General features: G+C 39.6%; 1 long non-coding RNA gene across 2 annotated transcripts in view; it reads left to right on the plus strand.

Moving 5' to 3' along the window:
- LOC140604037 (uncharacterized) overlaps positions 1-16,450 on the plus strand; it is a 34,268-nt gene extending 17,818 nt beyond the window's left edge. The window contains exon 4 of one of the 2 annotated variants that reach the window (XR_012007080.1): positions 15,833-16,450. This is a non-coding gene — a long non-coding RNA (uncharacterized lncRNA). The other variant, XR_012007078.1, reaches the window with a different exon arrangement.
- The last annotated feature ends 1,380 nt before the right edge of the window (positions 16,451-17,830 follow it).

Below are 17,830 nucleotides of genomic sequence, written 5' to 3' on the forward strand. Positions count from 1 at the left end.
GATGCCAGGGAAGGAAAGATACTATGACTTTATTTTCATCAATTACTTTTCATAAGAAGTCTACCATATTTCCTCTGGTAGAAGTAGAGTTTATGCACAATCCCTTTATCAAATTGAAACAGATTGTCTATAGTCATATATTTTTTAGGAGTTTGGTCAGAGACTTAGTTTTTCATTCATTTACAAATCATCAAAATAAAAAAATAAATGTAAATGGACACATGGTCCCATAGTACACGGGCTCTGCATATACTAAGGAATCTAGTTGACTGGGTAGTTAAAAACCAGCAGTTAACTTATAAAGCCATTAGTTGCCTTTTTTTAAAAGGTTTTATTTATTTATTTGTGAGAGAGAGAGAGAGAGCATAAAGGGAGAGGGAGAAGCAGACTCCCCACTGAGCAGAGAGACCCAGGCAGGGCTCGATCCCAGGACCCTGGGACCATGACCTGAGCAGAAGGCAGACGCTTAACCTACTGAGCCACCCAGGCACCCTTATCATTACAATATAATTTTTTAATTAGAATTTAATTAGAATTTTTCTAATTCTATTGCCAAACCTCTCAATCAGCTTCCTCCGGTAACAATATACCAGGCAGTGTTAAAGGAGAGAGACAGAGACAGAAAGATGGAGCTCCTAAGCCATTTTACTATGGAAGCAAGATTCTCCATTTTTAGTAAAACAATACTAAACCACATTTATTGACTGTGCGTGACACTATGCAAAGAACTTTATATATATAGCATCTCTCCAGGCTCTTATAACAGCCCTCTCAGCCATTAGCCCTGCTTTAAAAATTAGGAGAGAGGCACTTGGGTGGCTCAAGGGTTAAGCATCTACCTTTGGCTCAGGTTGTGACCTGGGGTCCTGGGATCGAGCCCTGTGTTGGGCTCCCTGTTCAGTGAGGAGCCTGCTTCTCCCTCTCCTTTTGTTGCCTCCTCCCCGTGCTCTCCCTCCTGCTTGCTCTCACTCTCTCAAATAAATAAACACAATTTTTTTTTTAAAAGAAAAAAATAAAGATTAGGAGAATAAATAAAGTTCAACCCGGTTACGTTATTCCAAGTTATTCATCCAACATGACACAGCCATTCACCCTGTATGATAACTTCATAAACCCCAGGCTGTTTTTTGCCTTTGTGGAACCCTTCCTCTATTAATAATAATAATAACAACAACAACAACAACGATGACAATAAAATGAAAGCAGTATTTTGTTAATTGCCTAACTATAAAGACAATTATTATCCAGCCTAGGCTCACTATTAAATATTCATTATTATTAAATTCAATAGTTTCTTTCTGATTTTAAGAGAAACTAAAATTAAAATATTTTCTGAGTCTTTGGGGCGCCTGGGTGGCACAGTCAGTTAAGTGACCAACTGGGCTTTAGCTCAGGTCGTGATCTCAGGGTCCTGAGATCAAGCCCCACATAGGACTCCTTGCTCAGCGTGTGTGGGGAGTTTGCTTAAGACTCTTCTCCCTCTCCCTCTGCCCCTCCCTCTGCGCTCTCTCTCACTCTCTCTCTCTCAGATTAATAAATAAATCTTAAAAAAAAAAAAAAGTCTCCTAAAAAAAAACAAAAAAACCTGTGGGCCCAAGTACCACGCTTACAGTGCCTAAGAGTTATGTTGGTGGTATAGACACAGGATTCAAACTCAATCCCTATGAAGTGAATTCAGAACTATGTTCTTCCGCTCACTTCTCTCATTTGAACATCAAATCACCAATCTCACATTTTTTTATCTACTTCTCCCAAATAATTAATAATAATAACAATAATAACATAACTGCCTTATCTGCCTGAATTCCATGAGTTTATAGAACTCTGGTTTCTTTGCTTCCAAGATACAAAGCTCCAGAATTAATTCAGGAATTTACAGAGAAAGTTGTCACAGTGTTTGCAATGCTGCAAAGCGAAAGGAACTGTTTTGTTCATCATCGTTTGAACTCTTAAAGCCAGAAAGAACAAAGATGCCTAACCTATCTTTATCACTCATTTCTGTGTTATTGAACCAAAACTGCCTGCAGGTGCATGTGGCTATTTAAAGGGAATTGTAAATCGCTTTCATATCTTACTAATGTAGTGAGGATGTATAAATAGTTGCACATGGCAGATAATTAGTTTATGCCAACACATTATTGTGCTTACGAGCATCTGGATATCAACTACTTGGCAAAGGAGCCAAAGGAAGTTATTGCTAACAAAATACTATGAAGTCATTTGCAAAACGCTGAGTGGCGAATATTTAAGCCACAAAAGGAATATTTTAAACTTGTGCTAATGTGTAAGATTTAAGTTAGCAAAATGCAGAGAAAGTAGCTTGACAATCAAGTAATTGGAGCGCGTTATGTTACTGTTTCTTGAAACCAGTTTTGTTTTCCTTTCGTTCTCATCCAATAATAGAAGAGAATAAATGCATAGGTATGGATACTACACCTTTTTTCTGCTTTGCGATATATTATTAGAAAAATATTTAAAATGTTTATTTCTAGAATATATATGTATATGTATATATTCTCTATGTGTGTATAGAGAGAGAGGGAGAAAGAGAAAGAGAGAGAGAGTATAGCACACTGTAAAAATTCTAAAAAATAAGGGGCACCGGGTGGCTCAGTGGTTGAGCATCTGTCTTTGGCCCAGGGCGTGATCCTGGAGTCTCCAGATCGAGTCCCGCATCGGGATCCCTGCAGGGAGCCTGCTTCTCCCTCAGCCTATGTCTCTGCCTCTGTTTCTGTGTTCCTCTCATGAATAAATGGATAAAATCTTTAAAAAAACTAAAAAGAAAATTAAAAATTAAAAATTGAAATTCTAAATAAATAAATAAATAAATACTAGGCTACCTTGGCGTTCTTTCCCTGTCAGGCAGCCTGAAATCTGTATCCACAGGGAAGGCTAAATTGCCCCGAGTGCCCGTACACTGGGCCCTCTTTCCTGTTACGTCCCATGTGCACTCAGCCTTGAGGTGGATGAGCCTCCCATGTGCTGTTCATTGCACCATCCAGACCCCTATCTTCCCTCAACACCTCAGCTCCTTTGAAGCCAATGTCTTCAAAATACCCAGCCTCTTACCCCTCCTTGCTGCCTCCATCTCCCTACCTCCCATTCTCCTTTTTTTTCATACCTCATTTCCTGCAATTCCACCAGTATGTGAGACCCACTGAGCTCACAGCCCCCTTATCCACCGTGCTCTGGTCTTTCTCACCTGAGGCCAGGATGCACCCACACAACCGCTCCCCGGTGTAGACCCCTTCTCTCTCCCCTCTTCTGTTGTTGAACTACTTTGGGAAAAACTCAGTGTTAGTTGAAGCCAACTCTTGACCTATTAGGTCTCATGTTCAGGCCCCTGAGCAGCTGCATGTGGCTAGACAGACACACACAACGTCCTGACCAGGATCCCCCAGGCAGCCCCTGGTGCTCTAGGACGCTCCTGCATTTCCTCAGGTGGCTTTCTCTCTCCTCATCTGCTACATGGTGACTTCCTATCTTTTTACCCGTCCTCAAATTTCCACAATTCCTCTGCCTCACCCTCTGTGGATTATTTTACTTCTCATTCCCCAGGGACAATAGAAGCAAAAACAAGTCAGAGGGAGCTTTCACCTGCCCCCACACGCCCGCCACCAAACCGGAAATCCTGCACCCATCCCCATGTCTTCTTCCTGTGCACAAGGCCCTGCTCCCTCTTGTCTACTCAAAGGCCTAACTCCACTCATTTTCCCCATTTGCTTTACAGCATGAACACTTCCCTGACTATAGTCCCATCCCCATCAGCAGGCAAACTATAACACACTTCATTAAAAAATAAACGAGAACCAAGAACCTTCTCTTGACCCTACATGTGCCCATAGCTACGGCCTAACAGATTTGCTTCTCTTTCAGCCGTACTCAGGAAAAGAGGTCTATACCCAAAGTTCCCACTATCTGTATTCCCATTTTTTTTCTGGGACTCATTTTGGCCCCAATCACATTACCAAGGGAGCTCATGCTGAGGCCTCCAGTGGCCTGCGTGTTGCCATGTGCAAGGATCGCTTACTCCTCAGGATTCACTTGATTCCTCAACAGCATGTGAAACAATCGCTTATTCCCATCTCCTTGAAATACTCTCTTCTCTTGGCTACTTGGCCACCACCCTGCCTACTTATCCTCCTACTTTTCTGGCCATTGCCTCTTTGTCTCCCTCCTATGTCAGATCCTTCTTATCCCTACCTGCGAACCTCGGAGTGACTAAGGTTCCACCTTCAGATTGTATTTCTTCACTCTTTATGCTCCACTCCTTAGGTGACCTCATTCATTCGTGGCTTTAAATACAATCTATCCACGGACTCTCAAGTCTATATCTCTCTCTTAAAACTATTCCAGAATTCTAGACTCGTATATCTACTTACTTGACATTTCCACCCAGGAGTTTAATAGGCACAGCCAGTTTATCAAGTCCAATACTAAACTCCTGGCTTCAATCCCCCAAATATGTTCCTCACACAGTCTTCTCATAAATGGCAATTTCATTCTTTATATTGTCCAGATCCAAGCTGTCAAGCCCTGTTGATTCCCCTCTTTTTCTCACAGTCAACATCCAACCCATTGTTTCTGCCTTCAAAACTTCTAGAATCCTTCCCACACTCACTGACTCTACTCTTTAGTCCAGACTCAAACTCTATTACTTAGACTATGAAAATGACTGCCGAATGTTCCCCCTGCATCTGTTTTCTCCTTTCTATGGCCTGTTGCATACACACCCGCATCTCTGTGTAAGAGGTGCTTCCACTTCCAGCCCCAGCCATATGGGATCCCAGCTAACCCTACAACCTGTTCTCAGGGGTTGCCCTCAGCTGATAAGGACAGGACACCAAGCCTATAAATAGATCATTCTGACTAGTGTTAAGCATTTCTCGTTTTTTTTAAAGTTATTTGAAATAAATGCTACTTCTAATTAAAATGACATATACAGGGGATTAAAACCCCCCATATTACAGAGATGTGTACTGAAAATCTAAACCCTGAATTCCACCTCTAAGTTGCATCACCTCAGAGACAACAACCTTTTACCCCTTCCCACTGTTTTCTCTAGTGGTTATTGCTCTGTGTTCAGACAACATGCACAGACTGATATTTTCTGATTATTTGATTCCGATATTATCCAGAGCTCCTGCTATGAGGATTTAGGTCTCTTCCAACTCAACCCCACCTCTCTATCTCATAGGCCCTATTTGGTTTTATCACTATTTCTAGTTGAATGAATAAATAGTTCATACATGATTATGGCTAGGTAAATATTTTGCCCCAGAGAGCCAAGTAGGGTAATTCTTATTCTGTTTTCTTTCTTTCACGGTATTTTATTTCTCCCTAAGTTTTAATTATCTCGCACTTTCTTGGCTATATCCTCAGATGTTTTTTCAAACACTCGTGATGTCAGTAATCCTACTGAGACTCTCTCTCTTCACTTCTTTCTTTCCCTCCTGAAGACCTTCCTGCTCGAGTCCTCATTCTCCTCTTCTAAACGGAATAAGAAGATTTGGGACAAAAATATTTATTTAATTGTATACCACGTATGGTTATTATGAAGATCAAATGAGCCCTATAAGAAAATACGTTATCGACTATAAAGCACTAAGAATGGATGATGATATTATTCTTTTCATCACTAAAATTGCCATTATCAACTTCACGATACTTATTTCTGTGCCTTCAGAAAGAAGGCGCTCTTCCACCAACAACTCTGCCTCAACAATACCGATGATTGTTTGGCTGGGCGGTAGCATAGAGTGTTCAGAGGAGCACAGCACAAAGCTAGACTGACTTCTTTACAGCATAACTTCCTGTGCCCTGTGCCTTCCTGTGCCTTTCTTTTTCCCAAAGAAAACAAAAATACAAATTCCCAAACTTCTGTGATCACCAGCATGCCCTCCCACTAAAATCCAGTAGGTCAGTGCCATTTGAGAATTTGATGAGTAGAGCATTTTCTTTCGAGATCCTATCACAGTCCTCTCACGAGTCAGGCACATAAGAAAAGTTCACCTGTAAGGTATTGTTTCTGTTTTCTTGGGCGATTTAACTTGAATTTCAGATTGAAAACTCTGATTTTTTTTAGCTACGTATTTTGGAAAACTTTCTCATTTAGGACACTGTGGGAAACTAGAAGAAGCACCATCTGCTGACACCAGGAAACCAGGCCCCCCAGGATGGGAATTTGAACAGTTGCTTTTTGGTTTCTTATTATTTAATTAATATGTATCTTAACCCTCCCTTCACCCTCTTCTACTCCCTCTGCTCCCTGCGGTATCAAGTCAAAGCTAACACATTATGTTCAGGAAAAATGATTATAAAGATTCACTCTATTAGTGAGTTTCTGGCAGGACATGCTCCTGACAAATATTATTACTCGATACTATCACTTAAATACTATTATTGTTCACACTGACTGCCCTAAAACTCACTCATGAGGTACATTATCTTCAATCCTGTTCAGTAAAATGTCAATTATAATTACCCCCAAGCCACTTCTATGTGGCCGCCATCCATTTTAACTTGTAGTCTTGGCTTTTTTTTTTTTTTTTCTGATATAATCAAGACCCATTTAGTTCAGTGACAAATTTAAAAACTGACTTATTAAACTCTATTGAAAAAGACACTACATTTTTGTTATCTCTCCCTCGGGATTTTTTTGTTTGTTTCCTAAATAAATCTGGGGTGGGTCGTCCTGTTTTTGTTTTTAGGCATATTTCACAGGTCTCATCATTGAGGCCACACTTTAACAAAATCAGGCATGTGTTCCAATGTATTCACAAAATAATATTCCCACCTTTTACATAATAGACAAGAAAATAATTCTCTGCAGTGTCCATTTTATCATTTTCCTTTTATCGGGAGCAACCATCCTTGCTGATAGCTGGTCACTGGCTCCTGTTAAAAGGAGAAGCAGGACTTCCACAATCTCTGGTTCCTCCTTATTATGAAAGGCAGTTCTCTGGGAAGTTCATCTGACAATTCCCTGAGCCACTGATAAGCTTCAGAAAAATGCAGGACTAGGTGTCCAGCCTGACAGAGCCCCTGCTGGGAGCATGGGGGTGACAAGACGGGACAGATGGGCAGCACCATTTCTCTAAGACAAGCTCCTCTACTCTGTTGTTCTCCAACGGTTTTCGAACTTTCTTTGAGAGATCATCATAACCAGAAACACGACCTGACATTTGCAACACACCAGGAACTGTTTCACTTTTCATTTCGTCTGACCTAGCCTAGGGAAGGCAGGTGATTTTACCCACAATTTGCAGAAGACACTGGGACAGGAACAGATGAACTGAGACAGTTTGGGGGGTAGTGAAACACGCAGCTTTGGTTACGAGGCAGAGGTTAGCTCACACCCCTATTTGGCCATTGACTGTGTGTTTCGCCTCTTTTTACGCCTCTAATTCTCATATAGAAAATGAGGATGACAATACTCATCTGGAAGGATTGTTCAAAGGGTTAAATGGGATAGCATAGCGCCTGGCTTGGAGTAGATACTCAAAAATGGGAACTATCGCACAGGGAACTCCCAGTAAATCTAAGCTTGGAGCTGGGCTATTCTTTCTTTACTAAATCACATAAAAGTTGGTTAACACAGACTTTCAGATTTAAAAACATCATAAAAGTCTGCACAATTCTCTACCCAACTAGACACGAACGCATTCTATTCTGAGAATTTTTAAATTGACACAGGAAACGTTTTTCCTTTGTAGTTCTTTCCGCCATTTCTTTCTTCTTTTGAATCAATTTTCTCTCCTTTTTTTTTTTTTAGAAGACTCAGCTGTTTCATCTTGTGTTTTCCAAATAAGTATATTCAGTTACATTATTTATGTTACATTTTTCAAAATTAACAAATGTGAAACAGATAAATTTTGGTAACTGTATACTGTTCAAGCCAAATTTGCAAAGTGTACTTTATGTTTTTTAAATTTAATTTTGAGCTTTATTTAAATGAATATGTAATGACAAGAATAAATGCATATATAATGACAAGAATAGGATGAAAGGTTCAAAGAGACAGTTCAATTGATTCTTAAATTCTTTCATCATAATAAGCTATTTTTTCTTGGGTTGTTTTGCAGCAACACATTGGCCCCCTTAAAATGAAACTAATCAATCATTAGGGAGTGTTTCTGGCTCAGTCAGTAGAGCGTGCAACTCTCGATCTCAGGGTCATGAGTTTAAGTCCCATGGAGGACATAGAGCCTACTTAGAGAAACTTATCAGTTATTCTAAGCCAGAAATAAATACATACACATAAATACCAATCTAATAAGAAAGTCAATGGTAGGTATAAAAGTTAGTTTTACAGTGCATCTGGTAAAAATGAGACAGACATTTCTTAAACATTTTAGTTTTAACTTTGAAAACATGCACGTGCATTTATTTGTGAATATTTGATATGGCGATGCAGAGATGTGGCATTTTCTTTGGATTGAATTAAAGTTTTACATTGTCTCTCTTACATGAATCACATCCAAAATACATCTTTTTAGTTCCAATTTGTTTTTGTTTTTGTTTTTTTTTTTTGCTTATTTCTCTTGTCTTTCTTTATTGATTTCTTTTTACAGCCTTCCATTCCTCCTTTTTGCTCTCCTCCCTCCCCTCCTCCAGTTTAATGAGAGTTAGAAGAGGCAGGTGAAGCAATCTGCTTTCAAAACTTGATTACAATCCAGGACTCAGCTACAATCCTTCCTTAATCTGTATAATTTCATCTTAGTTTTTAGTTATCTCTCCAACCCAAAGCCTCAGACTTGCTTTAGCAACCCACGTTCATCAATATCTAACAATGGAGCAAATTTTGTTTTCATGTGATATCAATTTATAAATATCCCATCAAGTTAGGATTTGCCCTGATAAATACAATTGCCATATACAAATTGGCAACAAATGCAATCTGGAGAAACATCCTAATCCAAGAGGAAGTAGAAGGGCACAGACATTGAGGAGAAGAAGCCTGTGGCTGGGAGCAACTGGTGACTAACGTTATCAGTCAGTGCATTATAAGTAGACAATGGGAATCACTGGGGCCAGTTGTTGGGACACCCGATAAGAAGACATTTGATATAGTTATTTTCAAAGTATTTATAAACTATAGCAAAGCTGATCTTAATAGATAAAATATCCTTCAGACCTGAGTCTGAATAAATTTAATAGACATAGTCCCAACCTCTGGACCATTTACTGGACAGCTCCTGAGCGATGTTGCAAAGTGAGGAGCTAAGTGCAAGCTAAGTCAGGTGACTCTTTGATGGTCGCAAGAACAGCACATCCTACAATGGACCATGTAGACATCATTTCACAAGCTGGGGAGATGGAATGTGTTAGTCCCATACTGAATATTTCTAACACATAGGTTAGGTCACAAGATCAATCTCACTTTTGGGGGGTTTATAGAAAATAGGAAGAAACATTCAAAACAAAAAGGAAAGTAGATACTCACTATAAACTGCTATTTTTGTTCCTTTCCTTTCCTTTCCTTTCCTTTCCTTTCCTTTCCTTTCCTTTCCTTTCCTTTCCTTTTTTGCCCCTTCTCTTTGTTCCCCCTTTCCTTTTGTCTTCTTTTCCTGCTTTCCTAGTTCTCTGACCCACATTCTCCCGGTTTCCTTCAACAGCTGCTTCTCCTCAGTCTCCTTTGCTAGATTCTTCTTCATGATCTATAAACACTGGAGCACCTCTCATCTCTGCTCTCCTACATCTCTTCTTCTACACTTAATCCTAGGTGAATTCATCTGAATCTATGCATCAAAGGCACTAATAACTCCCAAATTTAAACTTCCAGCTTTGCCCACTTCTCTGAAATCCAGGACAGTGCATTTGGGTGTCTAGTAATCATCATAGACTCTGCATCCCAGGGTACATTGATGATTTCTGCTCTGCTTCAAAACCAGCTCCTCTCTGCCTTCCTCCTGCTTATTTCACAGTGTGTCTGTCCTATCTTACTAAATAACACTGTTATTCTCCCAATTACTCAAGCCAAAACCCATCTAGCCACTCTTTGCCTCCTCTTTTTTCTCAGCCTTGATCAAATCCATCCACATTTCCCCTTGGCTCACCTTCAAAATGAATCTAACCATGTCTCATTCATTGTACTATTACTCTCCTAGTCCAGTTGGGGTCATTCCACGCCATGCCTGGATTATGGCAAATCTGCCTTCTAATTAATCTGTCTGTTTTCTCTTGTCTTCCTCCAGTTTATCATTCACAGAGAAGTCAGAATAACCCTTTCAAAAATGAATCATAACCTTCTATTTAAAACCATCAATGGTTTCCCATACTATATTAAAATAATTAACATATAATTAATAATAATTAATATAAGGATATGTGTGTATAGACCAAAATAATATCCTTACCTTTACCTTCAATCCTAAAATGTCAGATGTTCAGGACTTCTGACCTCACTTCCTACCATTCTTTTTCCACCTACTATTCTAAAGTCACAAGATTCTTCTTGCTATGTGTCAGCCATACCACACTGGCTCTGCCTCTGGTCCTTGCTTGTCTAATCTCTACTTAGAATATTCTTCTCCAGATGGGAAACATTGGCGGCTCAGTCAATTAAGCATCCAACTCTTGATTTTGGCTCAGGTTGTGATATCAAGATTTGTGAGACCAAGCCCTACCCCCCCCCACATTGGGCTCCACGCTCAGGTCGGGAGTCTGCTTGAGATTCTCTCCACCCCCTCCTCCCCTTCCACCACTAGAACACACATGCTCTCTCTCTCTCTCTCTCTAAAATAAATAAATAAATAAATCCTAAAAAATTCTCCCTCAGATATTCACCATCTCTGATCAACTATTATCACCTCAGAAAGTTGACCTGACCACTCTATCTAAAGATGGTATCTCTTGAAACTTTCTGTCCCTTTATCTCCCATACTTCTCTTCATGACGTTTATCAGTACTACCTGACGTTATGTTACATGGCCATTTGATGATTTCCTTACTGCACTCTTCCCAAGTTGAATGTAAGCCTCATGAGAGCAGGATTTTGTATGTCTCATTTGCAGGTGGATCCCAGAACCTGAAGTAGTAGCTGCATATACTAGACACTAATAAATATAATTTGAATAAGTGAATGAATCCATAGATAAGAAAAGGCAAAATAGAAAAGTATAGTAATATTGCCTCAGATTACAAAAAGGAAAAACCATGAGCAAGATGGCCTTGACTGCTCATTGGGATCCCCTCATATGCAGGGCCCGACATAACTCCAACTCTAACCGTGTATCCTGAGTGATCCAAAGTAAGGAGCCAAATGTGAGTGACACATTTCCAGTGGGCATTGAGCACCCAGGGTGAGCTGGATATGTGGCTAAGTACTGGGAACTCAGAGATTATTTAGAAATCTTCCCTGAGTTCCAAAGGTTTGAGGTTGAGAAAAACACAGAAATAAATATAGCGCACTCGGTAAGTAGAATAGAAGTCTGGACTCTGTAAATACTCTGTGGGGTCTAATTTGGGAAGGGCTCGTACTGTGCTAGATAGAACTGCGACTTCACAAAGGATTCTTGTTCCAAATTAATCATTTAGCTAAAACCCTGTATATAATATATGTCTTTTAATTTCTTATAAGTTGACTTGATGAAGAAATCATAATTTATTCTTAGAAATTATAATTTATCCTATTGAAAACTATATTCCAATTAGTATTCCTTCTCCTTGACAAATGAGAGACAGTTTTCTTATCAATCTATCCACAGGAAATATAGAAAAAATAGAAAATATAGAAAAAATATAGAAAAATTTTTATAGAAGAATCTCATAAAAGATTTCTGAGCACAGGTCAGAAATCTTACATCATCAGAGTTTAAGTTTTTGTTCTTTTTTAAATGTTTACATAAAATTCACTAAACAATTCTGAACACTTTGGTGACTTTGGGAGTTGTATGCGTAGCATTCAGTTCAATTAAGCAGAAACAGACTTTAAAAAGAAAGAAATGAAAAGTGAAAATATCTAATGACATCACTTTTTTAAAAGATTTTATTTATTTATTCATGAGAGACACAGAGAGAGAGAAGTAGAGACACAGGCAGAGGGAGAAGCAGGCTCCATTCAGGGAGCCCAATGTGGGACTCGATCCCAGGACTCCAGGATCACACCCTGAGCCAAAGGCAGATGCTCAACTGCTGAGCCACCCAGAGATCCCGATGATATTCCTTTTTTATAATCTTTGAGAAAGTATTTCTTTAGAAGCAGTTGGTCAGAAAAAACAAAATTATTTCCAAGTGGTTTGAAAACACCATAACATATATATATAATATATACATATATATTATATATATATATTTCACCATAATACATGTGTGTATATATATATTTCTTTTCCTATATACTCAACTTAATTACTTTGTTTATGCATTTAAAGTAGCATTTCTATAAACTGATGGAGACAGTATACATGAACCTAATTAGCATCACAATATAAAGCATGCATCTCAAAACTGTTTGCTCAGTTCCACTTCCAACATATACACACACATGCACACACCCGCATAGATTTTATCTGGTTAATTGAAATATATTTTCAACAAGCTTTGACTTCTACTGAGTAGCTTGGAGTACTGGAAAACTCATGAAATCTCTTAAATTCTTGTGCACACTCTTTTAGCTGATATCTACAATTTGGGCATGTGAAACCCAAACGTCCTCTGTTTTCTACCATGAAAGATTAATTTTTAATTCACATAATCGAGGTGTAGGCACTTATGTTCAAATCCACCCTCCAGCAAAACTGACCAGCACTAGAAAACGTCCAATAAACAGATTTTGACATAGCTTTGGGCCTCTGGAGAAAGGTTTGAAAATACCCAGTTAAGAGAAAGAAAGAAATGGAAGGAGAGGTGGGGATCACTGAGTCTAAGATCTCCCTAAGTTAGACCTTGGCTTAGGAAGTCATCTAGTCTAAAATTTATTCTTTAAAAAGGTGCCTAGAAGAACCTTAAGCTTAGTCATAGCCAATATTTAATGCAAACAATATATTTTTGGTCATAAATTTGGTCATAAATTTGGTATTGTGTGGTCATAAATGTCCCAGCAGAGGATGCCAACCACTGATCCGTGGGCTGGTGTCCCCCTGCGTCAGGATACGCTTTGGCCTAATCAGTCCTTTGAGAACAAACCAGAGGGGGAAGAGCAGTATTCACCTTTTTGAGAGGGATCCTTGGCTACCAGCACTTTGGAATTTCAGCCCCACAGTTGGCTGTCTTACTAGCAGACATTTCCACTTCCAACACACCGCCCAGCCTCACTTTTGTTCGAATACCCATCTGCTCCCTTCATGAGACCAGAATTCTTCCAAAGCTGAGGCAAACGTAGTAGTAGTATTCTTCTTGCCATCTATTGGTGTAGAATTGAGCACCTAATCCAGTTTCAACTCATCAGACCTATGAAATCTGCTAGGGGCTACAGGAAGAGGCTTCTCCTCCCTCCCTATATAGAAAGACCAAAGAAGAAATGATTTCTGTTTCTCCCACTGAATGCTGTGGCATTTTCAACAAAGGGATGAATCCATAACATCCATTTTGCAATTAAAAAGAAGCTCAGCCTGAGGGGATTACACTAGTAGGAGGCTTGAGCACAGAAAGATGAAAAAATACCTTGCCCCCATGACATCACTGACTTGCAAAATCAACCAAATCTGAAACTGTTCTACTTGAACTTTTTCTTTTTTTTTTTTTTCCATTTTGGTATAATTGTTTCCTTATTATGGAATCCGTTTTTGTTACTTGCAGCCAAAACCACTTTATCTGTATAAAATCCAAGGGAAGGATCATGTGCAGCAATAGTTTTTAAGATGAATGATTAAATTATAAGGAGGCAGGGTGCCTTGGATGGATCAGTTAAGCTTCTGACTCTTGATTTCAAGCTCAGGTCATGATCTCAGTGTCCTGGGAAATCCAGCCCCACATGGGGCTCCCTGCTTAGCACAGAGTCTGTCCCTCTCCCCCTGTTCCTAACACCACCTCCTCATTCTCTCTCTCTAGCTCTAAAGTCAATCAATCATCAATCAATCAAACCCAGGTTTATTCACTACGCTTGAAACTGAGATTCCTTTATTCCTAATTCGCACACCCAGATAAGGAAATACATTGCAAACATGTTGTAGTTACTGAATGACTCAGCCTGGCAAGTTTCCTGTCTGGAATTCTGTGCTGCTCTGAACACCTCTCATGACGCATTTACACCAGGAGCCTAAGTCCATGCATTCAGCAGATACTCCTTACTGAAACTCGAGATCATATAGAAGGTGGCCAAAGTCTAAGGCATGATCTCTGCCCTTATGATGCTGACCATCAAGGTAGGAGAAGAAAGCATGAATGGACATAGATCGCAGATAGTGTAAAACCAAATGCCCAATAAATGGTGTCAAAAATAAATCCCACAGAATTAAAAGAGAAAAAAAATAAGTATGGTCTTTAGCCCTCAGCAGCAATGATGGAGTTTTTAGCAGGCCTATTAGACAAGCAGAATAGGGAGATTCAGAAAAGAAGGGAAAAGATTTTTCAGTTGCGTGGGACCATTAGAGTGGGCAGTTAGTGAGGTTCTAACCCTACCTGGAGGCCAGGCCTGGAGGAAGTCATGGCCAGCTAGCGGGAAGGGCAGGACCCTGTCCGGGCAGCATTCCGCAAGAAGCTGGATTAAACCAGAAAGGCCCAGGCTGGCACACACCAGGACAGAAAGAAACCCCCTGACCAAATTAGCAAGAAAAAATGCAAAGCCCTGCATCCCTGCCCCAAGTAATAAATAGTCCACCTCCTAGTTCACAAGTGTCAATAAAACAGAGAAACCCAACCCCCAGGGGTTGTAGCTCTCTCTCTCTCATTCTCTCTTTCTCTCTCTCTAGCTCACTGGCTCTCAGGTCTCCAGAGTGCACTTTCCACGTTAGCAAATTTTCCCACTTGTGTTACTCATCCACTGTGCTGCATGTCTGTCCTTGAATTCTCACAATCAGACCAACAACCTGCAGGGACTCCCTCTGGCCATGTCAGGGCCCCAGGGCCCGGGATCTCCCCAGTCCACTTGGCAACAGGAACATGTTGCTGGAGCAAGGTATGTTCAGAAGAATGTAAAACAGGATGATGCAAGAAAAGAGCCAAACATAAGAGTTGCATACAAGTTTGGAGAAACTCTAGAAGCCTTGAACATCAGGCTAAGAAGTCCGATTTTGATACTGTAGCTGAGAAATAATTGAAGATTTTGAGCAGAGAAGTACAATGGTGAAAATAATCTCCCTGAAAGAAAAATCTGGTATTTGTGCGAAGGACTGGAAGGAAAGAGATAGTAGCAGGATGCAGAGAACAGGCCATTGCAAAAGTCTCTAGAGAAAAGGCTATACTCAGAATTCATATCATTTACTCGAGTTGTCACTGAGTAGAACTACATTTTTTAAAAAGATTTTTATTTATTTATTTATTTGAGAGAAAGAGTATAAGAGAGAGCCTGAACAGGGAGGGGGAGGGGTAAAGGGAGAAGCAGACTCCCCGCTGAGCAGAGAGACTGATGCGGAACTCGACCTCAGGACCCTGGCATCATGACCTGAGCCAAAGGCAGATGCATAACCTTCAGAGCCACCCAGGTGCCCTAAATAGACTACATTGACTTGAGATTGACAATTCACGAAAAGAAGAAAACCTGTGGCAGGGGTTTGATACCATGTAGATTAATAAACAAGATATTGATTGATTTTTCTCTTTTGGAAACTATCATTACTGTGGTAGCGCTTCATGGTCAATGTGGGAGTCTCCAGCTGATACAAAGAGAGAAATGCAGATCGATGGCATATGGTCCCTCATTCCATTGTTGCTGTTAATTTTTTGGTTGTAGGATCGGCCCCGAGTAGTCAAGGGAAATGCAGCTCCATTGTTCCAGAACCAACAGAAATAACCTTCATCAACCAAGTTGGAAAACAAGGATGTCACTTCTTCCTGACAGGATTTTTGTTACTAATTACGGTCCTTAATTATGAGATCCATTCATTCAGCCTTGGGTTAATCATTCTTTAATTATTAGGTTCATTTATTCATCCAAGCATTTATTCATTTGTCCAAGCACTTATTCATCTGCTTATACTCATATCCAACAAAAAGTTATTGATTGCGTGTTCTGTGCTAGCGATACTGTGCTCATTACTAACGATACTTAAAAACATGAACAAGACTGGAATCCAATCTAGTTAGGGAAGTATCCCATGAACTCTGAGCTGTGATAAACTGTAACTCTTATATGGTTTATAATGTGATCAACACAGGCTACCTGAGAGCACACAAGAAGGGAAATAAACCTACCCCAGAAATATTCTCCGCAAAAATGAGATCTCTAGTCTACTTCTATCACTTAATAGCTATGTTATCTTGAACAAATTAATTAATCCATCTGTGCAATACTTTATCTGTAAAATGGTATCTCCTTTATTGGGCTATTATAAAGAGCAAATTTCATATACCTGTGATGTGTGTGTATGCGTATGTGTATGTGTATGACTACTACCTAAAAAATTCAATGAATGTTAACAATTATTATCATTATTGTGACCGTGTTACCATTATCATCATTAGTATTCTGAGTCATGAAAAATGAGTAAGGGTCATCCAAGAAACGAAGCAGTAAGGAAGGGAGATAAAAGAGAGGGTCTAACTGAGGGTGGGGATGGGGAATATTAAGAGCAGAGCTTATAAAGGCAGTTAGTTCTCTCTATGACATCTGTTAATAATGAATTTTTGTTGCAGCAGCATTTTCTCTCAGTTGGAAGCTTGTTGCTTCCTTATCTTAGTGATTCCTGTATCCCAAGCACCGACTTCTGTGTCTTACCATGTGGGGGTCACCAAAGCATGTTTCATTATGTTGACTACGTGGTGAGAAAGCATTCTGGATCAAAGTTAAACTAAACTCCCATTGGGTAGACACCTGAATGCCCATAGTCTTCCTGTGTATTTCCTTTTTTTAATATTTTATTTATTTATTCATGATAGAGAGAAAGAGAGAGAGGCAGAGACACAGGCAGAGGGAGAAGCAGGCTCCACACCGGGAGCCCAACACAGGACTCGATCCTGGGACTCCAGGATCGCGCCCTGGGCCAAAGGCAGGAGCTAAACCACTGAGCCACCCAGGAATCCCCTCTTTTTTTTTTCATTGAGGTATAAGTGACATTATATTGGTTTCAGGTTTACAACATAATGGTTTGATGTTTGTATATATTGAGAAATGATCACCATGACAAGTCCAGTTAACATCCATCATCCTACCTAGTTATGGTTTCTTTACTTGTGATGAGAACTTTTAAGATTTCCTCTTCTACTGTATAATGTTTATAACCAGATTACCTTCAACTCAAACTGCAAATATCCCAAAATTTTATGCAAGTATTTGTCCCTATGCACCTTTGAAACTTTTTCTTTCTCAAGAACAGTGAACAGTGTTTTTCATCAGATTCTCAAAGGAGTTTATGATCCCTCAAAATTTGCTTCAGAAATTAATGAAAATCCTGGGCTGTTCTTTACCATAACTGTGGACATAGTATAATTTACTACCACCCTTAAATTTATTTATGTATCTAAGATATCGATGTAGGCTTTCAGCTTGTGGTATCTTCTGGGACACTGAATTCCACAAGGGTACTCTCCATTATAGAAAGTAATTATTTCCACTTTCCTGCACTAAAAATCCTTCAAGCATTAAGCTATATCCATAAGATCTAGCATCACGGGATCTTGGGAACAGGTCCCCAGTGAGAAGCAAATTATCTGTGAAGAAGAACCTTTCTTTCCTTTCTATTTCCCTTGAATCTGTTATAAAGACACACTGTTGAAAAATAAACATTTAAAA

This window comes from Canis lupus, chromosome 14 (assembly GCF_048164855.1).
Source record: "Canis lupus baileyi chromosome 14, mCanLup2.hap1, whole genome shotgun sequence".
In the NCBI taxonomy this organism is placed as follows: Eukaryota; Metazoa; Chordata; class Mammalia; order Carnivora; family Canidae; genus Canis; species Canis lupus.